The sequence below is a fragment of the Triturus cristatus genome, chromosome 7 (genome assembly GCF_964204655.1).
Source record: "Triturus cristatus chromosome 7, aTriCri1.1, whole genome shotgun sequence".
NCBI lineage: Eukaryota > Metazoa > Chordata > Amphibia > Caudata > Salamandridae > Triturus > Triturus cristatus.
In genome coordinates, this window is record NC_140590.1 from 406,410,363 (window position 1) to 406,427,437 (window position 17,075).

At 47.6% G+C, this 17,075-nt stretch overlaps 1 protein-coding gene across 2 annotated transcripts in view; it reads left to right on the forward strand.

Annotated features, from left to right (window-relative positions):
* The first annotated feature begins 884 nt into the window (after positions 1-884).
* ZBTB45 (zinc finger and BTB domain containing 45) overlaps positions 885-17,075 on the forward strand; it is a 458,931-nt gene continuing 442,740 nt past the window's right edge. For both annotated transcript variants that reach the window (XM_085616670.1, XM_085616669.1), the window contains exon 1: positions 885-1,099. The gene's annotated coding sequence lies outside the window, so the exon portion shown is untranslated. The remainder of the gene's footprint in view (positions 1,100-17,075) is intronic.

Consider the following 17,075-nt stretch of genomic DNA (forward strand, 5'->3'; position numbering starts at 1 on the left):
TTATCCATAGCTTCACAAATAATTGCAGGACCCAGTTGAGCTTCCACTTCCCCTTCAGGAATAGCACATAGCTCACATGGTCTTACATGACAGTAGCTCACCCGGACCTGTCTTTCTAATTCGGGGAATGGCTGGTTCCTTTTCTTCTTAGAAACGCAAGGCAAGAATGCAAACAAATGCAAGATTTGGGGGAATTACCTACGTCGGAATTTGACAAATTTAGATCCCTCTGTTCAGGCTTGTTGAATAGCTGGCAAAAAGCCCACCCAATTACGTTAATCCATTCAGGTACTATTTTAGGTGTGGAGTACCAATGTGTTATATTAACTCCCCTCCACCCCCCAATAGGGGCTTTATTATTTTCATCCACTGATGCAGTGCCATTCACATTTTCACTGAAAAGCTGTAGACATATTGGAATTGGTAGAAGGACACTGCTTTGTCTGAAAACCATGAGGTCCTGAAAATTACTCTCGTGGCATAAAAACTAGTCTCGGCGATGGCTCAAGTTCCTGTGATTCTGGACAAATCACTTAATCTCCCCGTGCCTACAAAAAAAGAATGTATCCTTGTGTAATGTAACTGGTGCTCGTGTAAAGTGCTCCAATACCTTCGGGTCGAGTTTGCGCTATATGAAACTGCAACAAAAACAAAAATAAAACACGAGACCTAGCCGTTTACAAAACATACCCATAAGCCCCCTCTCTTTCAGTCCCTCTACACCTGTTTTCCCCTTCCCCAGGCTGGCCCAGCTCGTCTTTCAACACTCCCCAGCGTACCGTCCATAAAATGTTTTATATGACACAAGTAACACGGCCAGCAGATGCTCCTGTATCTAATGTCCTGTTTGCCCTCCGACCCTTGCAAAGGTCCGACTTTAGTTGCAGGAGCAAATGTCCACGCGCTCCCCTTCCTTTCACTGCTGTGCTCTTCCGCGCATGCGTGAGATTTTCGACCAGAATTTCCAGTGGTCGAGTTGACTTCGGTCCCAAGTGAAATAATTGATGATCGTGCAGGTTCGTTTCGGGCAGTTGTGCGAAATAAATCGCTTCAAGAGGTTTCGGGTGCAGATGAGCGGATCCAAGGAAATCCTGAAGAGGTGAGTTTTGATTACTGTTGCTTAGGAAAGTGAAAAGTAATTATTCTTGCCGGGTGGGTTTGGCGCAAGGGGGTAGCGTCGAACCGGGGGTCCTTGAAAGGTAATCCGTTGGCTTTCCTCAGAGCTGAAGTGCGTTCTGGTTGAATGAGGACCTGTGCAGCCTCTGAGGCTTCAATATGACTCGTGGACAGGGCACAAGTCTTAGGGAAAATAGTTAGGGCCCAATTTTTCATATCCGTATTTTACAATCATAATGCAGTCAACGGAAATAATGTCATTGGAAGTGGTATCATGGCCTTTTAATAATCCTTGCTTAAAAGGACAAGGGCCAATGTTTCCAAAACAGCACAGTATCATAATCACTGAGGAATGTGAAAAGATGTTTTGTTTTTTAATTTACTTTTTATACATTACATGCATTTTCCCCACATATCAATTTGTAAGTTAGCTGAAAGTGACAATACTTTTGACATTACATTTTTAAACTGCTTTTGGTGAGTAAACACAATTTGGTGGCTGTATTTTTAACACATATCAATTTGTAACTTATCTCGGGTATGGATGAAATGATAATATTTTTGAAATCACATATATAAACTGCTTTAGCGAGTAAACAAAATGTGGTGGGTGCATTTTCCTATATTCTCATAAATAAAAAGACTGCTGCCAGTGAGATAGAGGTTTACAAACAGGCTGAGGCCGGTTTATATCATACTTTGTTGGAAAATGAAAGCAGCCGCAGTGCTGAGGCACAACGAGACAACTCTCAGTTTGGGTTTAAGAGGACGGAGTAGAGAGCCAAGAGATTAGAAACCTCACCTCCCGCTCTGTGCAACAAATAAGTTATAGTATACATTACACACTTGGGTATTCATCCCACACATTATACGACCGGATGACTGTTTAATATTAAGTGGACTTAGCTCACTTATATTATTCAATCATGACAAATATGAGGTGAAACTGAAGCATTTGCCAACCTAACTTAAGCACATTAACTTGGCATGTGATTGATAAGGCATATGATATAAATGATGGCAAAATATAAGTGATAACGTTTTCTGCATTATGATATTAATTCCTGACATATCTGCATATTTAGAAATTTGCTAGACTGTCACAACCCTCTTGGCAGAAGAAGACCCACGTTGCTTGTCAGCAACCCCAGAGTAGAGCTGGAAGGTTACCCTTTGCCTCAGCGAGCCCCATCCCACATCAGATCAGGCGGAGGACAATAAGCATGGCCAACATCTTTGTCTTCCGGAGTTCTTAATTCAGCTGTCTAATACAAATACATTTCAGGAACGGGTGAGTAGGTAATTGCCCTCTATGTTAGTGATAAACTAGAGCAGCGACAACGAGAAATGGCTAGGTATTTCTCTGTTTATAAGCTCCTCTTCATACTCTGCCTGGTACCATTTACCTTGGGTGCAGACCAGGGCATGAGTCGAGGGTACACGTGGGTAGACGGCGTCTACACACTCATTTCACAGAGTGGACGCCATCTACCCTGCAAAAAGTTGGATTCTACAGAAATATGCAGAAGTCGCCCCGGTGTAATTTTCAAACACCGCGACACGTTTAGCAGAGCCTGCACGCTCCGTTAGGAGCAGCATAGTGCAGGTTGAGAGGAGGCTTATTAGATTCCTGCTGGGCCAATAAGAAAGCAAAAGACACAGAATTGATGGACAGAATGCAGAACAAATCAAAAAATTCACCCCCAGTCAAGAGATCTGGGTTAAATCCATCATTCTTTTGCTCACCATGCCACCCCAGTTTAGACCTGGCTATATGCAAATCAGTCTTGACCCTGTGCCTCATGGGAACAGTCCAGCCCGAACTGCCAAGCCAGGTCCTCCCTGGACCGGAAAAAAGCATCCTAGGACCGGTTTCAGAGTTTCACCCCTCATCAGCCAGGATAGCTTGATTCCAGTGGCACAGTGAGCCCAGGACACACGTCTGGGCATACCTGGCGCACTTAGGGCAAGAAAGCAAAAGATACACAATTGATGGACGGAATGCAGAACAAATCAAAACACTCACCCCCAGTCAAGAGATCTGGGTTAAATCCATCATTCTTTTGTTCACCATGCCACCCCAGTTTAGACCTGGCCATATGCAAATCAGGCTTGACCCTGTGCCTCATGTGAACAGTCCAGCCCGAACTGCCAAGCCAAGTCCTCCCTGGACCGGAAACAAGCATCTTTTGACCAGTTTCGTGGTTTCACCCCTCATTAGCCAGGATAGCTTGTTTCCAGTGGCACAGTGAGCCCAGGACCCACGTCTGGGCATACCTTGCTCACTTAGGGCAAGAAAGCAAAAGACACACAATTGATGGACGGAATGCAGAACAAATCAAAACATTCACCCCCAGTCAAGTGATCTGGGTTAAATCCATCATTCTTTTGCTCACCATGCCACCCCAGTTTAGACCTGGCCGTATGCAAATCAGTCTTGACCCTGTGCCTCATGGGAACAGCCCAGCCCAAACTGCCAAGCCAGGTCCTCCCTGGACCGGAAACAAGCATCCTAGGACCGGTTTCGGGGTTTCACCCCTCATCAGCCAGGATAGCTTGATTCCAGTGGCACAGTGAGCCCAGGACCCATGTCTTGGCATACCTGGGACACTTAGGGCAAGAAAGCAAAAGACACACAATTGATGGACGGAATGTAGAACAAATCAAAACATTCACCCCCAGTCAAGAGAACTGGGTTAAATCCATCATTCTTTTGCTCACCATGCCACCCCAGTTTAGACCTGGCTGTATGCAAATCAGTCTTTACCCTGTGCCTCATGGGAACAGCCCAGCCCGAACTGCCAAGCCAGGTCCTCCCTGGACCGGAAACAAGCATCCTAGGACCGGTTTCGGGGTTTCCCCCCTCATCAGCCAGGATAGCTTGATTCCAGTGGAACAGTGAGCCCAGGACCCACGTCTGGACATACCTGGCACACTTAGGGCAAGAAAGCAAAAGACACACAATTGATGGACGGAATGCAGAAAAAATAAAAAAATTCACCCCCAGTCAAGAGATCTGGGTTAAATCCATCATTCTTTTTTTCACCATGCCACCCCAGTTTAGACCTGGCCATATGCAAATCAGTCTTGACCCTGTGCCTCACGGGAACAATGGATTTAGGCCCAGATCTTTTTACTAGGGTGAATGTATGACATTGTTCTGCATTATGTCCATCAATTGTTCTTTTTGCATTTGTCAACCCGAGTGGGACAGGTATGCCCAGACATTAATCCTGTGTGCTCTCCATGCCACTGGAGTCAACCTATCCTGGCTGATGAGGGCTGTAAGCCCGAAACCAGTCCTAGGATGCTCGTTTCCAGTCCAGGGAGGACCTGGCCTGGCAGTTCGGGCTGGACTGTTCCCTTTGGGCGCAGGGTCAAGACTGATTTGCATATGGCTGGGTCCAAACTGGAATGGCACGTTGTGCAAAAAAACAATGGATATAGGCCCAGATCTCTGTACTGGGGTGAATGTATGACATTGTTCTGCATTCTGTCCATCAATTGTTCTTTTTGCATGGGCCAATAAGAGAGGCTGAAGTTAAGAGGCCATCAGGCCTCCTTTTGTTAGAGTATCCTAGCCGGAAGCTATCAGGAGCCCCACACCTAAATGTAATGGAGAAGCAACAAAGACACAACTTATCACTTCATAGGTAGTTAAGAGAGGCATGCTTTTGAATTTGTTCAATCCCTGTATTTAAAAGATATGCATGCACTGTAGGAATGCCAGATGTGTTGGTGTGTTCCAGTATTTTACACAAATAACAATCTAAATACCACTATTTTTTTAAAATTAATTTTTGTTTTCCAATTGAACAATTAGCACAATACAGTTCTTACATAGTGCAGCTGCAACAATTGATCGAATACAGTTAGAAACATAGTCGTCATCAACAAAGCCACCTCCTTCCCCTTTTGATTTGTGTAGACTTATATTCACCACCAGTGCCATCGCGTGGCGGTTTTGCGGTTTCGTTTGGGGCCAGGAAACAGTAATGGATAGTCGCCAAGGATGTTCTCTAGGGTGGTACTCTGGGGTCCCCTTGCAGCAGTCCCCTGAATTGTGTGCGTTATGGCCTGTGTGTCATCTCCCATGTCCAGTCCAAAGTGTATTCTCCACGGGTCCCAGATCTTGTGAACCTTTTTTTGACACCCCCTGCTAGGGTACGTTGTTTGCTCGCCCGTCATATATTTGTCCATTCCCCTTGTCTACTCCTGAATCGTAGGCTTGTCGGCCACCCCCTCTCTCCTGGCTATATCTCTCTTGGCGACTACCAGCCCCAGGGAGGTGAAAATTAACTGTGTTCTGGTGACATCTACCTCACTTGGTACCCCTAGTATCACAAACCGTGGCTCCATCGGCAACGTCATCCCCAGAACCCTTCCTAGTAACTCGATTACCTGCGCCCAGTATGTCTGAAGCTCGGGACATGCCCAGAGTGTGTGAAAAAAGTCGCATTTAGCCTTGGTGCAAGTCAGACAGAGTGTTGATTCTGCCCTTCCCAATTTATGCAGCCTGTCCCTGTCGTAATATATTCTATGTAGTAACTTAAATTAAATAAGCCAAAACCTCGCCTTTATGGCAACTTCTCTGGGGTGCATTAACGCCGCTTCCCAGTCTATGTCCTCCATGGACGCCACATCCTTTTCCCACTGTGTTTGGAGCCCTACCAGCCCGTCTGGGATGTTATTGTTGATAGTTTTATAGGTGAAGTAGAACGCCTTATGTGTTAATTCTTCTTGCAGGAGGCTGCCCTCTAAAGTTGTGTATTCCGGGAGTTGCTCGCTTTGGATATTTTCCGTCTGGCATGCATCACTCAGTTGTACGTATTTGAGGAATTGGGAGTTATTCATGTCTTATTCCTGTTTGAGCTTTTCCCTTGTTTTAAGCTCCCCTTTTGTAAAGATGTCTCCTATTGTGGAGATCCCCGGGAGATCCCAGGTCCCAAACCCTGTGAGCTTATGCAGCTCCTTAAACCAAGCCCCTTCCCAAAGCGGTGTGCTCTTCGTGACCCGACCCATCCAGCTCATGTTCTTGGTCGCCCTCACTCACGCCGTTAGAGTCGCTGGCAGCAGGCAGGAACCACCCTTCGCCCCATAGAGATAGTGTAGGTATCTATGCGGTAGCCTTTCTTCCCTCTCGAGACGGTACATAGGGTGTTCTCTATTTTTATGTATCCACTCGTTTATGGGTATCAGGTGGGATGCCCAGTAATAGGCCTCTATGTCTGGAAGTGCTATCCCCCTGTTGTATGGATTGCATTGCAGTGGCTTGTGCGCTATTCTAGGGTGTCCCCCCCGCCACAATATTGTTCAAATTTTGATAGCTATTTCCATAAAGGTGACTTGGGTAGTGGAAGGTACGAGTTTTAAAGGGCGTATAGCAGTTGGGGCAGGGTAATCATTTTAAAAATGGCTGCCCGTCCGAGGGGGGTGAGGGGGAGGTCCCTCCATCTCTCCCTGTCTGACTTAAAGTTATTCAGGACTGTCCCCAGGTTTTACTTCCTACATACTCCTGGATGTGGAGTAACGGAAATTCCCAGGTATTTGAAGTCCCCTTGCACTACTCGCAGTTCTCCGGGGAGGGACCAGTCTATTTGGGCGTTAGTCGGGCAATAGAGCATGGACTTATTCCAGTTGATTTTGTAGCCTGAGTGGCATCCGTAGCCAGTTATCGTGTCAAACAGGGCCGGTATGGTCGTGGCGGGGTTGGTGATGTACAACAGAATGTCATCGGCATATAGAGACATTTTTCCTCTGGTGTCTGCGGGAGTACTATGAAAACCTTGGATGGAGGGGTGTATCCTGATGGCGCAATACACGCTGATCAGTGTGACCTCAGTTCTTCCCCATAGCCCGAGACTCCCACATATCTACCCAGGGAGTCCTGCCAGAGGCATGAGGTTTGAAATGGAATGTTCCTTTTAATCAGGATAGCCACCCCCCTTGCCCCAGACGTGAATCTTGAATTTGCCAGGACCTTGTAGGCCCTGCGATCTATAAAACCACACTGTGAATCCTTATTGTGCGTTTCTTGTGGCATTGCGATATCTGGGTGAAGTCTCTGAATGTGCTGTGTTACTAGCCCTCTTTTATTCTAGTCTCCCAACTCAATAATGTTCCAGGTCATAACTTTTAAGTTGGGTTGCTGGGTCAAGTTACATCTGGCAGCAAAGGGCTTGTAGCACCGGGGTCTAGGGGTAGGGGAGAGTGAAACTCCCCGGTGTCCCTCAGTCTGTAGGAGTGTCTGGTTGTGGCGGCCCTTGCGATCAACAAACCAATGTGCAAACAATTAAACCCCAACTGTGCAATCCCCCACCCATCCCCCCACCCCACCTCCCTCCACCCCCCTCAGCCTTCTGCCCCCCCATCTCAGGTAGTGGCCTTTGCCAGGAAAGAGTATGTCGGTCTGTCGGCCCCCCACCCTAATTATATACCCCAAAACCCCAACTCTTAGAGTTTACTGCTCAGCTGTCCAAAATATTCACAGTTCGAAGCTGTGGGAGCTTCAGAAGGGGGTCGATACTGGTTCACGATACCATCCCGCCGGCATTCAAGTTGCAGTACCCAGTTCATTTGAGTCGGTCTCTGCAGGTGGAGTTCCCTCTGCGGGCCTCTCGGCCTCCTCACTTTGCTCGAGTCCCTGGATTGCCCTCTCAAGTGGATGTCTTGATTCTGGTCCAGAGGACATGTCGTTATCTTCGGGAATCCGTCTTCTGGTTGGGAAATTCGGTCCTTTGAGCGTGTCGGTTTGGGATTGGGATCGCTTGCCTTTTTGCTGATCCTGACGTCCCTTATCGTGCGTGAGTTTTCGCAGGGCATATGGAGTTCCTTTGCCTAATCTCCGCAGCTGGCCCACGGGTATGCGGCATCTCTGTTGGGGATACACCTCTCCATTAGTTCTGCTCCGTGGCATTCGGTTGTCCATTTGTGATCCTCCTGGGGGTCGAAGCACTGGTCTTTCCTCCACCCTTGTCCAGGCCTCATCTGGGGTCTGGAAGAAGACGGCTTCACCTGGAAGATGACCTTCAATTTTGTGGGCAACAGGAGCATATATTGAAGTTGAAGGGCCCGTAGCTTGACCTTGACAGAGTCAAATGTCCCGCATTGTTTCTGAACTTCTCGGCTATAGTCTGGGTACCATGATCTTTAGGGTTTCATAGCAAACTTCCCCCTTGCGACACTTTTCGCGGAGTATCATGTCTCTGTCCATAAAGTTCAGTATTTTTGCGATGATGGGCCTAGGTGTGACCCCGGGAGGGAGTTTGGCGCTCAGTGCGTGATGTGCACGTTCTATGCCGAAGCATTGAGAGAACGGCGCCGCAGGTATGAGATCTGTCAGCAAGGTTGTCAGGAATGCCACTGCATGGGTACCCTCCGCTCCTTCCGGGAATCCCACAAAGTGAAGGTTGTTCCTTCGGGCTCGATTTGCCGCATGGTTGATTCTTCATAGCATGTCTGCTGTGGCACTTTGCATGTCTCTCATCCCCTTTTGGAGGTCCTTGACTGCGTCCTCCACCTCCGATACTCAGGTCTCGGCCTCCGTTAGTCTCTTGGATACCTTACATATGTCTTGTCAGAGCAACGACACCTCTGAACAGACCTCTCTAATCTTCCCTTCCAAGGCTTCTCTGGAGCTTTGTATGGCTTGAAGGAGCAGTGCCGTATATGTTGGCAGTTGCACTGCCTCCGCCGCCTCGGCTTACGTCGAGAGCACCTTGGTGTATTTGTCCATCTTTCCCTGTCTTGGAAGCTTTGGATCTTTATCTGTGCCCATGGCTCTGACTTGTGCCTCACTTGCCTGGAAGTATTGGCTCCATTCCGTGTGGTCCCACGTGTCAGGTCCAGGGGACTCCTTTCCCTGTCTTCCTTCAGGAGTATGGTGTTGTATGGAAATAATGGGACGGTCTGCCGTTTTCAAACTTAAAACTGGGGGTATGTTGCCCTGCCGGGTATGACATGTGGAGCTTCCCATGTTTTTTGGGGCGCTCCAGCCATATTCCCTGTACGTCCGACATTGGAATCCGACACCTCGCCTGATTCTACTTGGGCCACTTACCACATCTGTACTCACAGGCTTGTGTCTTGCTGGCTCTTCGCCCACGTGTTTTGTGGACTGGAGGAGGGTCACGCTCCTCTCACGCTCCAGTGCTGGATCTCTGTGGGCCCCTGCGTGTCGGCCTGCCTTGTCCTGTGTCATCTGGCAAGAACAGGCACCCCCTCTGAATAGTCACCCAATAGGCCGCTGTCTTCCACCATGTCTTGGGACTGAGGGTCCAGCTCTCCGTTCGATATAGACGGTTCAGGGTCTCGTCCCCGACTGTGGTCCCTCCATTTGCAGGCTCTACTTTCCTCCACTGTGGTGTGGTTCTGTGTCACAACCGCCTGACTCCGTGTGCCTTCTCCAGGCTGCCCATGAGTTAGGGCGCGTGTGATATCGGGCACTTCTGGCACTTACAGCCGGCAGGTTGTGGTACCTCTTTCTCGCCCCCCACCCAGTTGCGAAGTGGGGCATCTCTCTCTCTCGCCCTGCCTCTTCAGTGTCGGCCGCTCACCCTCCGGTCTCGGGGCTTCACTGGCCAAACTCCAGGCCGCTGACTGTGGCCCGTTGTCCGGGCCTTTCTTCCGGCGCGGCGTCCCCGCCATGCTCTGTCCCTCGCAGGAGATAGATACCCCGCTACCCGTCTGATGTGCCACCCACCTGGGGCTGCCTCATGTGTCCCTCTCTTCCCCCGCCCCTCTTGATATCTCGTGGGCCGCTGTACTTCAAGCGCAACCGGGAGCACCGTCCAGGCTGCGGGCTGCTACCTCTCAGCGCAGGCCTCCCCTCCTGTTCCTGCACTTTGCGCCGCTCGGGGAAGGGGGCCACCTCACCTCGCCTATCTGGCCTTCTTCCATGGGCTGGACGTGGCCGGGCCGCCTCAGGTCTCACTCAGTCCTCGTGGCATCTTCAGAGGTTGCCCAGGGTTCTTCTGTAGCAGCACACGTGGGTGCTCTCGACGCGCACAGGCCGCAGTCCGCGACTCCGCGATCTCATCTGATCGGGGTGGGTGTGGGGTCGAGCAGGGGTCCCTCTCTCCCCCTCGCCCCTCTTGATCTCTCGCGGGCCGCTGGACTCTGCAAACACGACCGGGAGCACCGTTCAGGCCACGGGGCGCTCCCGCTCAGTGCAGGCCTCCTCTCCGGTTCCGGCACTTCTTTGCACCGCTGTGCTGCTCGGGGGTGGGGGCCACCTCACCTCGTCTATCTGGCCTTCTTCCAATGGCCGGTCGTGGATGGGCCACCTCGGGTCACTCTCTGGTTCTCTTCTGCGGCACCGAAGGGCCTCCGGAGTGCCTCCGTCGCAACAGGCTGCCATCTTGGCTCGTCGACCACCGATCGGCCTCCGGGTTAGGAGCACTTTGCTTTGCTGTTGTAGGCACTTGTCAGGCCATCCCATTGAGGGTGGGTGGGGGGAGGGGGGTAGTCCAGAGGTGTAATTGTGCAAGGGTTATTGCAGGATTTGGCACAGATTTAGGGCTCCGGGGGAGCTCGTCGTCAGTGCGTGCTACTTGGCCATGAGCTAGGCTACGCCCCCTAAATACCACTATTTTGTTTTATTTCTTTTATAGCGCTGAAGCACTACTCATCTCAATTGAGGGTGACAGAGTCCATTACATCACACGTGCACATTATATATTGACAATAAATCATATGTCTGTAATTCATTGTGTAGGATGTATTACATAACACAGTGGGGGTTACAAGGTGAAGGAGCCACATGCCCTTCATAGCTAACTGTCCTATATTGGAAGGATTTCAAGTTATGAACTGCAAGTAACAAAAGGATCTCTGTGTTAAAAGCAGTAACCCACTATCCCCTTTAGATAAAATAAAAAATATCTCTTCTGCGTGTTACATAATGTCCCTAGCAGGAGACATATTAACACTCTATGCTACTTTGATTCAAAACTGGTACTAGACAAAATACAGATCCCGCAAGCAAATACTTTAACCACCAGAATTATCTTACTATTATCATTATTCCCTGAGATTTAGTTAGCAGATAAAGATCCCTGCAGCAGGTGCTTTAACCCCATAAGATATTTTAAAATGCAGACCTTGCAAGTAAGCAGAACAGATTCCATGTTTCTCCTTGTTACCAATTTCTTTGTCGCAGGGTCTTAAAAAATAAATGCATAAAGTTGAGGCCCAGATTTTGTGTCAGGCTTGTGCCACTTTTTTGGCACAACCCCGACTCAAAATCAAATTTGTTAAATATTGCAAACCACTGAAATGTGCTCATAATAGACCTGCTAAACATGTGTGAGCTCTTCAGATCTGATATCACTTCTTGTGATGTCATTTCTTGTTATGTCACTTCCTGTGAGGTCATGGGTTATGATGCCACTTCCTGTGATGCCACATGGGTTGTCATGAGCCGTGATGTCATGCGCCATGATGTCACTTGCAGACAACCTAACTTGGTTAGTATCCCCACTTCTTTTTTTAGGATTTGTGCCCTGGGTCAAACAAATCGTCCCCCCCTCCTCCCTTCTACAGGCCCATCACTCAAGGAGTGTCCACTTTGCCAAAATAGTCTACCATAAAATTCAACAAGCATTTGCAATGCAATAGGTCTCGCAGTTACGCAAGTTTAAGCTATTGGCATTGTAAATGACAATGCCTTTTATTTATGTTTTTAAAAAGAAAACAAAAATAAAAGGTATTGTTATTTGCAATGTCAATAGCTCAAACTCGCGTAACTGCGAGACCTATTGCATTGCAAATGCTTGTTGTGGTATTGATAGCTGTTCTATCTCCGCACTCTGTCCCTTGTCTTTCATGAGCCAAAACCCCGTCTTTGCGAGTGCAATGAATTATTTCGTGAATGAGCGCTCCACTATGTGGGCAAGATTTCCGAACGATCTAACGCCAGATTTTAATGCCGATGATTTTTGGGCGAGCAAGTCATACCCGGATTACCAAAAAGCGATGCGATGCCTTAGTAAAGGGAGATTGTGCGCTACCCATTTGCTAATTAACAGTAAGAAAAGAGCGGTTGTCTTCCAAAGGATTTCTTAGTGGCACGGGACGAGCATAGCTTCGTGTTTAAGGCTTTAAAGGGTCCGCAAATAGCATTTCTCCAGTGTCGGGAGAGCCATGCGCTATCCCTCTTGGATTGGCTTAGCCTTGGACAAAGACCCCAAATGTGCTGTGTAAATAGTGGCGTACCTAAATTGATTCATTGCCGCAAGGCAGTCCCTTGTGGAGTCTGGCTTGCTCTTGAGCTGGATCAGCCCCCGCCCGAAGAGTGAATATAATAATTTCCTTTTTGCCCTTTTCTCCCGCCCCTAACCCCCAATTGCCCTTGAACCTGGGTCGCCGTGTCGGAGAGAATACGCCCCCTTCTGAGATGGGAACCAGAGCTGACGAATGGGCAACCTTGAGATACCCTTGATCACCTGGACGTGATGGCGAAGGGAGCCCAGATAAGACTGTAGTAGACATGCTTCAGTGCTCGTCAACAGTCTTGTGCACCTCCCTTTCTCACAGAATAATAGTTGAGACTAAAGCCTGATGCGGGCTGCAAGGGAGCGGGAAGGTGGGGGGTAAAGGGGGGAGGGGCAGTGGTGTTTGGCTCTGTTGAGTACTGCCTGCTCTCTCCTCCTGCAGAGTGGTGTCTCGGAGCTGCTGTGTGGAGCCTTGTTTTGCCCGTCTGGTGAATGCCAAAGACATAGGACTGCTGAGCCACTCTGCTCCTGGGTCCGATCGCAGACATACCCTTGTCTGCCGCTCCCAAACCCTCATCTTCGCCAGTGCAGCTCCCAGAGTCCAAGGCAGCCTGGACAAATTGTGAGTCTGCTTCCAAACTGCGCGCAATGTCCTTGTCCAATACCGTGGCGTGCGGTGGTGGGGGAGGGGCGGGAATGGAGGCAAAGTGTGTGAAAAGCCATTGTACTCAGCACTGTGTGGAGACATGCCATGCCCTAAACGCAGAGCGGTGCGAGGTGGTGGGCAGGGCGTGAAGGAGGCAACCTGTCTATCCCTGATCGAGCGGATAGGAAAGAGAACAGTGGGACACCTGGACACCAGAGGTGGGGCCTCTGGAGGTACCTGCCGTGAGGAGAGAGGGAGGGGGAGCACGAGCCTGAGTGACAGGCCTCATGACAGGCTCGGAGGCAGGAGTGCTGGTGGTTGCGGGCCGATGACGAGTACATGGGCACTGGTTAAAACAAGCTCCGATTTCTTGTCTTTATGGGGTCATGAGAAACACATGGCCCCATAAAGATAAGAAAGTGCTTTGCGACAGACGCAAAGCAGGCAAGCCAGTCCGGGTGGTCCGGCACAAAAAGCCAAAGGAAGGCGAACCAAACACCTCATTTCAAATGGCAGGCCACCGTTTAACATAAACGGTGACGCCAGCCAATGGAAATGAGGGGCGGGGTTTAAAGCCCTTTTCTCAACATCCTGTCCTACAAAATCTCTCACGGAGACGGAGCAGCGCTTTGTGCTGCAACGCACGCGAGACCTAAAAACACTGTCCTACTCACAGTATCTAGCAAGATTGTCACTGAGGGAGCTTAGTGTTCACTTTTCTTTCTCCTACTTCAAAGCCAGAGACAGAAAAGTAAACACAAAACTCCCTGGAAGACAGGGCCTGACATTTGACCTCTTTTTTTGAATACACAGCAAATGTGACAAGATAAGAACAAGATTGACAGGCATGTTTACTGAAAGGACCTCTCATGGAAGAATACAAGGAGAGGTGGTGTGAAAAGGCTTTGCTCCTTGGAAGGATTGAACTCACACTGACAGCCTAAAACAAACAAGCCCAGCAAAAATAGAAAGTGAGTAAGTTACAAACCACAAAGCCAATGGTAAGCAATGGACGAATGCATTCCCAGGGAAGCTTTCTGAATGCCCCAAGAAGTCCTTAGCAAACCAGACAGCTGCGTTGTCTGATAGGCTTTGCCCTAAAAAAGCAGAAAATGAGCGCCAGACAAAAGCTGGCATATGAACGTTCAGCGACCAGGTGCAGGCAGAAGTAAAACTAAACTCAGAGCCGTGAGGCCCCAATTTTCTCAAATTGTCCTCTCACAGCCTTAAGATTACGTTTTCTCTTCGCCATGGCTCCAGCGACCCGCAATGGGTTTTCAAGTTTGTACCTTGCACCTCTGGAATTTTGCCTAGTTTTTCAGAGCCTCTATACAGCACCTAAAATGTGTGTGGCTGACTGCAGCAGAATTGTCAGATATTACCTTAATTGAAAAGATTGTATAGTGCCATTAACCAACCTTTCGGATCAGTTCTGGGCAGTTCCCTCTGAACTGCCAGCTAGCTGAGTGGATTAATGCTTGAATAACAGATTCATGGCATTTGCAGATTCGAAATCCGATGGAACACACATTCCCTTTCATCTCCGATGTGGGTAGAATTATAACAATTATGTTGGCAAAGTGACACCTAAACTAGCGCCTACAGGCAATTTGGTTTGTGGAATACGCTACATCAGCTGATCAAATTATTTTAAGCACACAGAAAAACAAAAACAGTAACAGAATTTAGAAAATGCAGTCTGTTGTTGCTAACGGAATGGAATGTGGACTATGAACTAATTTCACAGATCCCTCTGAGAATACAGCTTGAAAGTTGGAATAGAGAAGGGGCCAGCTTTTGACTTTTATCCTTCCGAGGTCAAAGGCATTAGGCTAATAGATGCATTAAAGAGGAATCTGAAAACGTGGATACTCAAGAGTTCATCACTCAATTAAAAAAACTATTCATATTATTAGAAGGGGAGGTGTCCCTTTGTATTCACTCATGCTGTACCACATAGTGCTGTGTGGAACAGCACCCGTCTGGCCCATGGTATATCTGGACCCCTTCCCCAGGCTTGTCAAGCATATCTGCTAGCAAGGATTTGTAATGGGAAAGCCCACACTCGAGGGCTTGATGCCGAATTGGAATTATTTGGCAGCTCGGAGATGTATGGATCTTAAAATGATTAAGGGCTGACGAGACCTTATATTGATTATGCGTTGTCACCTGCAGGTCATACAAATATCTTTACAGCAGGCATACAGAGAGTAAACGACTGGGTTATTTTCTCGAGCATCAGACGTTATGCCATTTGAGGTAGTGAATGCTTATTTCATTGGCAGAATGAATGAATTTATCTGTTGACGTTTACAGTTGTTATCTGAAAGACCTCTAAGAAGCTGCGAGAAATCTATGCGCCAACATTGCTAGTGATTGCTGGGTTTTAATTGCCCAACCTGTTCACTTTTGGGTGAATCTGTATCCCAGTGCCTCAGCTAGTTCTTTTATCAGCTATGAAAGGGGGAACATTATTTAGAAAGGAATGCAATGTTACGTTACTATCAGTGCTTTATTTATAAATAAAAAAATTAAAGAATTGCACATTTTAATAACTACGATTATTTTAACAATAATCCCTCGACACCCACCAATATCGTTTTCACAACCTCCTTTTCCTCTGTCGCACACCTATGAGCATTCACTATCCATCCACACCCTATTTATAACTAATCATACTCCATCCATTCACAATCCATACATTCAACCTTTAACCCACAACGCCTACACCAACCCACTTCTATATCCATCTTCGCCTTTCCTTCCACCGATCTAACTACCCTTACACAATCCAAATCCATCGAAGCGCCCACCCCTATGGTCACATCTGTGCCTGAGGTGACCATAATTCTCAACACGTAACCCCAAGAACGGAACAAAATATGACAAATGTGGCCTGCAGAAGTGGATACAATGCTGCAAAACATAACATAACATCTCAATGAGGACTCTAGTACAAGGCAGCACTCCAGATGAGGCTGTCGAAGTAGACACTATGTCCCAGAGGTGCAGTTCATGGTTACACAATACTGCAGAGGAGGCCTCCAGAAAAAGACATCAGACTAGATGAGGCCTTCAGAATGGGCCACAACATCCCAGGTGGAGCCTCTTGAAGGTAACATTTCAGATCACGCCTAACCTAGGATCTGTATAATAGCAAGGTAATTTCCCTTTTCTGCTTGCTTTAACTCCTCCTCTGCAACCCAGCTGCCCGCTTGTTTTCACAGTGGCATTCTAGTACTACTTAATCACACTGAGGCTATTTAATAAAACAACTCCAATATCTACAAGGTAAGGGAATTCTGCACTGCCACCAACCATGTGTTACTTGTTCTGTGCCTGACTAAAGCGAGACAAAAAGCTTAAAACATGCAAAACCCTGAACGATTAGCATTGTAGATCACAGAATATGCACAAATCAATAGCACCAAAGGGAGGGTTAATATATTATCCATCTTATCAATGAAGCGTACTCTGTACCGTGAAAGTAGCACTCGTTGGAAAAAGTGCAAGAACATTCTCCTTGAGCCACAAGCAAGTTTTTAGAACCAAAATGCAATCCAATAATTCTCCTTCGCTTTAGAAGCTGAGCAAATGAGTAATTGCACTTTCAACCAAAATCAGTCAGTGTGAGACTGAAGCTATATTTTGAATTTGCTGACAAATGTTAATTTCAATTTTCAAGCTAAAGACAGGTGTAGGAGATGATTAATTAGAAAGGCAGTGTGAAAATGTTTCCACACATTACTACAGGTGTATAATTTACCCAGCATTTACTGACAAAGCTGTGCACCTTCAGAATGTTACATAAAGATTTTAATACTACTCAACTAACCAGTGCTCATTTTACATATTTTGAAGTTAGAAAATAATCCAAATGAATACGAACCTTGATTTTCCACTCAAATATATACAGTAAATGAATTCAGTCCCATCATGCTCTCTTGCTAGTTATATGCCATTTGTATTACTCTGTGGTAGGAAGTCTCCATACCACGAAAACATAGAAACGGGCAGTGTCTATCACTTGAAGAACTACCTCACTGGTGGAGAATTGTAATTATCATGACTGTGCGAAGAGTATAAGGGGTCTAACAGGG